At 34.3% G+C, this 6,000-nt stretch overlaps 1 long non-coding RNA gene across 1 annotated transcript; it reads left to right on the top strand.

Annotated features, from left to right (window-relative positions):
- The first annotated feature begins 238 nt into the window (after window positions 1-238).
- On the top strand, window positions 239-2,654 carry LOC112696995 (uncharacterized). The gene is made up of 2 exons (XR_003151026.2): window positions 239-493; window positions 1,924-2,654. It is a non-coding gene; the product is annotated as an uncharacterized lncRNA (long non-coding RNA).
- The last annotated feature ends 3,346 nt before the right edge of the window (window positions 2,655-6,000 follow it).

The following is a 6,000-nucleotide window of genomic DNA, read 5'->3' as shown; positions in this document are numbered from 1 at the left end:
GGAGAAGTTAAGATTTTGGTTGATGATATTTTATACAGTGCTTTAAATTTGAATGACATTTTAAAATTTATATTAGACTATAATTATATTCTAATGTGTTTTTTTGTATTTTATTTATTATTTTATTATAAAATGGTTATTCCGATTGAACCAGTAAACTAGTGATTTGAGCAGTTCAATGACCGGTCCGGTTTTCAGAACCCCCCCCAAAACCGAAAAAATTTCCTAACCCCAAATTATTGTTTCACCTGCGTCTCCGTCCGTCACCTTCTGTATATCCCATTCGTAGGCTTAAAAGTGCTGCCAGGATCAGCACCTCAGTTCTGAACACTACAGCCCCTTCAACTTCACTACCTACCATGGTGTCTCGCCGCCACCCGAAGTGCAACTACCGTGTGCTATTCTAACTTCTCAGAGTGATATTAATACTCCAATTTTCCAACCTCTTTCCATCTCTAACCGCTTCTGATTTATTCAAGCTTTGCAATTCGAGGTATTTGACGAAGCTTCTTAACTCACTTTAGCGCTTTCTTCCTTTTTTGTTCTGATCAATAAACAAATCTGCATAAATTTTATTAAATCTGTTGTGCTTTAATATGGTGGTGCTAAAATTTTGTTATTGTAAAAGGCTTCGAATTTGGAGGCTGTATATAAACGTGTGGCTATTTTTTGTTGATGTTGCATTGCTAGTCGATCATTGCCAAAAAAACTAGGTGAAGAAGCTAAAGATGGGTGTTGCACATGAGGTGTTTGATAAAATGAGCGTTACAGCTTCTAAATTTTTCTTTTACCGGTTCCATTACAGATTTTGAGCTTTGAGTTTTAAGGTGGGCTGTGAATTTTTCCAATATACTTTTTTATTTTTCAGTGATCCCCGAACCTATAAAGATTAAGTTTACGGGAAGCAACAGCAGAACAGAAGAGAGGGGGATAAATTCGGGTGGTGGGAACTCCTTGCCCTAATGTACCACCTTTTTCAAAACTTATTATCAAAATGCCACATTTTTCTAACTACTTGCCCAGAAACAACCCTTTGTGTTAGTGGTACTTATCCATAGGCAAGTACCTTGCAGTTGCATATGGCATCTGTTTTAGTGCTTGGTACTTGCCTTACATTCTTCAGTTCTTCTCACTACTTTCTAATTTTGATTGACAATGTTTTAGGATTAAAATGTGGTTAGTTATTTTGTTGTCAACTTGTCATGTCTTTTGTACTTTGGGAAAATTCTGTTTGGGCTAATGACATTATGTTCTTTTGTGTTAATGTTGGTTTGGTCTTAAAAGTTTTAATGTTTAAATGGTTGATTGCCTTGGTTTTATGATTGAGAAGTTTCAAATTTGAAAAAAAAAAAAATTTCTAATTGTGAGTTCAGTTTAGCTTGTGGCAACCATATTATGATAATGCATCTGGTTAAGTTTCAGTTTGTACTCATTAAGAAATTTGCTAATTGTGAGTTCAGTTCAGTTGTTTTTTGCTTGGTTTTATAGCTATTATTGTTTTGTAACTTTGTTTCTAAGTTACATCATTGTCATTGATAATTTGATATGTTGAAGAAAGGAAAATATGTTTCTGTAATGAGATTGGTTTTAGGAGTAGTAGGATTAGAGAATCACAGTGAAGGTAAAATCATAGTGAGGAAATTTGGTAGAGAAAAGAGATAAATCAGATAGAAGAGAAGAATGTAATCAGGGAGAAGAGAGTCCTAAGGCATTTTACAAATTCCTTAGTAAGTGTTACAATACCTAACTCATTAGTCACTACAGTTTCTCTTTTAGAAGACTGTTGATTCTTGATTAGCAGCACAATAAATCTTTTCTCCTTTTGTATGTTTATTTTTGTATGTTATTTTATAGGGCTCCATTGTAAAAGGGTTATTTGTTATGCAACTATTTGATTATTGGTAACTGGAATATTTCCGGCAGAGGGCATGGCAAATCAGCCAGAAACAACAAGTTCCGCCACACCGATCCAGAATTCTGAGGATCAAGTAGCAAGTGCCACTTCTACTGTGAACTTGATAGATTCATTGGAGAAACAGTATCTCAAAATCAAAGAGCACGCAGAAACCTACCCTTACGTATGGGCTTCCTATATTGTTGTATATGGTGGCTTTGGTCTATGGGCTGCATATAGATGGAGAAAGCTTCGCAAAACCGAGGACAGAGTAAGGAATCTTCAAGAGAAACTAAGAAAGCTTGTTGAAGCTGAAGAATCTGCTACTTCTACCAAAGTGGTTGAAAAGGGTTCTACATCCTCTGAAAAGCCTTCCAAGTAGCCAACAGTTTCAATATTCCTTGCCCAAGGCCAAGTAGACCGGTGTTTATGCCTCACAATATCACTTTGTTTACCATAATGGTTGCTGGGACTGAGAGAAGATTTCATGTTGCTTCTCTAAGCAACTGATTGTCTGATTACATTGAGTTTTTCAGAAGTTTAGACATCGAGTGTGATAATTTCCCTTCCCAAGAAAGTTCCGTGATAGTTTTGCAGACAGAGGTGTTTCAATGTTTTTTAGACTTAGGAAAACATTAATATTAGGGAAGAAATTTAATCCATGATACATAAAGAAAATTTCTTTGGTGAATAGCGAAAATTGTAACTAAAATTTGCAAGGGAAGTGTGCATTTTACATAATACTTTTTTATCATAAAAAGAGCAATCTTCATTAACTTTACTGTCACTATCGGCAAATTTGTTTTATACTCGATCAATGCCACCTAAAACTAAAAGACTTCTATTCCATCAATGTATTAAAAAAATATTATTTAAAGGGCAAATACTACGATATAGGTTTAAAGATTCTTTTACATATGTGAAAATCACATGTCAAGCTCCTAGTATAATACCCTCCAAGTTTAGGGTTTAATTTTGGTAGTCCCTAACTTTAATCGAGCATATTGTTAACCCATTATAGTAATTAATCACTATCATTATCAGTTTATCCGTGTTTTTTTCCATCATTATTTTTTATGTTTTTAGTAATTAAATATTGCTGTGTGGAAAAATATTTAAAAAATGAGACTCAGTAATATACAATATCAAAAAATATTAAATAGAATTAATTAATTAATTAATTAATTAATTAATAATAATAATAATAATTCGCTGCTTACCAATTAGTGGCCAACACAAAAAAAAAATAGTTCTTATTTAATGATTTATGAATAGTTAGATGAAAAAGTTCTTTAATCAACAAGTCCAACATGTTATTAGACAAAATCTTAAACATGATTATTGAAAAGTATATCATTGTTATAAAATAACTAAATAAATAAATAAAGAAGAGGAGAGGTAACAAATAAAATAAAGAAAAGAAAAAGAGAAGAGTGTATCTCTATAAGAGAGAGAATATTTTATTAATTGTAATATGTTTGCTTCGTATCACACTCCTATTTATATGCATAGAGGAGGTAATATTTTTAACTCTCATTTAATGTAATTCTTTTGGAAATGGGCATCCACATCCTTCGTTCTTATCACAACACTCCCTCTTAGATGATCATTTAGGATTATGCCTCGTTAAAACCTTACCAAAGAAAACCCAATGGAAAAAAAACTTTAGTGAATGAAAAAGAGTACAAAATCCTTTGTGATGGAGACTGCCTCATTAAAAATCTTATCAAGAAAAACCCAATGAAAAAAACCTGACCAAGAAAAAAAGAGTACAGTCTCTCCCTCTTGACAACATCATTTAATATCTCGAAATCGGCGCATCCCAATCTCATGCACCAATCTTTCAAATGAGGATTTTGGGAGTGACTTTGTGAATAAATCTGCCAAATTGTCACTTGAGCGGATCTGTTGGATATCAATTGTCCCTTGATTTTGAAGATCATTAGTGAAGAAGAATTTGGGAGAAATGTGCTTTGTTCTATTACCTTTGATGTATCCACCTTTAAGTTGAGCAATATATGCTATATTATCTTCAAACAGGACAGTTGGAGCTATCTTCTGATCAATCAGTCCACATGATGACAGAATATATTGGATCACACTCCTCAACCAAAAACACTCGCGACTAGCTTCATGTATCGCTAGTATTTCAGCATGATTAGAGGATGTTGCAGCAATCGTCTGTTTCGTGGACCTCCATGATATAGCTGTTCCACCATATGTAAACAGGTATTCTGTTTGAGATCTTCCTTTATGTGGATCAGACAAGTAGCCAGCATCTGCATAGCCAACTAGTTGTGACTTGGATCCATAGGGATAAAACAATCCCATATCAACCGTTCCATGAAGATATCAAAAGATTTGCTTGATTCCACTCCAATATCTTCTGGTTGGAGAGGAACTATATCTTGCTAGTAAATTCACTGCAAATGATATATCAGGTCGTGTATTATTAGCAAGATACATTAGCGCTCCAATGGCACTAAGATATGGCACTTCAGGACTAAGGATATATTCATTTTCTTCTTTAGGACAGAATTGATCCTTTTCCATATCCAAAGATTTTACGATCATTGGAGTACTCAAGGGATGTGACTTATCCATATAAAATCTTTTCAATATCTTTTCTGTGTATGTTGTTTGATGAACAAAGATTCCATTTTTTGTATGCTCGATTTGCAGGTCGAGACAAAATTTAGTTCTTCCAAGATCTTTCATCTCAAACTCTTCTTTTACAGTTTTTATAATTGTTGGAATCTCTTCAGGAGTTCCAATGATATTTAAATCATCAACATACACAGCAATTATAATGAATCCAGATGTAGTTTTCTTTATGAAAACACATGGGCAGATATCATCATTCTTAAATCCGTTTTTGGCCAGATACTCAGTAAGACGATTATACCACATTCGTCCAAATTGCTTTAGACCATATAAAGATCTTTGCAATTTGACTGAGTATAACCCTTGCGAATATTCATTGGATGGTTTATATATCTTTAGTCCTTCAGTGACTTTCATATAGATATCCCGGTCTAATGAGCCGTACAAATAGGTTGTTACCACATCCATTAAATGTATATGCAGTTTATGATATGCAAATAAACTGACCAAATAACGCAATGTTATCGCATCCACTACAGGGGAATAAGTTTCTTCATAATCTATACCGGGGTCTCTGTGAAAAACCTTGTGCCACAAGTCGGACTTTGTAGCGCACAACTTCATTTTTCTCATTTCGTTTTCTCACAAATACCCATCGGTATCCAACAGGTTTTACATCTTCAGGTGTACGGACTACAGGTCCAAAGACTTCACGTTTTGCAAGTGAGTCTAATTCAACCTTCATGGCTTCTTTCTATTTTGGCCAATCATTCATTTGTCGACATTCTTCGACTAATCTTGGCTCAAGATCCTTACTTTCATGCATGATATTTAATGTCACATTATATGCAAATATTTCATTAACAATTGTCTTATTTCGGTTTCATTTCTCTCCTGTAAAGACATAATTTATTGAGATCTCGTTATTTTCACAATTTTCAGATACCTGAACGTCTTCTGGCGTTAAAACTATATCAGAATTTTGGACAATTGCAGGTGTCTCTATTATGTCTTTTTCAACAGGAACAATATTCACCTCTTTTCTTTTTCGAGAATTTTTGTCTTTGGAACCGACAGGCCTGCCACACTTCTGGCATGAATTTGCTTCAGTGGCTACTTGTCCTACTGGGACATCAATTCAAATTGGGGCATTTTCCGCTGGTATATAAGACTTAGTTATCCTCTTTGTATCAGAAAATGCATCAGGCAATTCATTTGCTATTCTTTGCAAATGTATAATCTTTTGAACTTCTAGTTCAGATTGCCCTGATCGAGGATCTAAATGCATCAACGATGATGCATTCCAATTAAGTTCCTTTTCAGGAAGCTTATTCTCTCCCCCTAATGTTGGAAATTTTGATTCATCAAAATGACAATCCGCAAACCGGGTTTTAAATACATCTCGAGTTTGTATCTCAAGATACCTCACTATAGAGGGAGAATCATATCCAACATATATCCCCAATTTCTTTTGGGGTCCCATTTTGGTGCGATTAGGTGGT

The sequence above is a fragment of the Arachis hypogaea genome, chromosome 6 (genome assembly GCF_003086295.3).
Source record: "Arachis hypogaea cultivar Tifrunner chromosome 6, arahy.Tifrunner.gnm2.J5K5, whole genome shotgun sequence".
Classification (NCBI taxonomy): Eukaryota; Viridiplantae; Streptophyta; class Magnoliopsida; order Fabales; family Fabaceae; genus Arachis; species Arachis hypogaea.
This window is presented reverse-complemented; position numbering and strand designations above follow the sequence as displayed.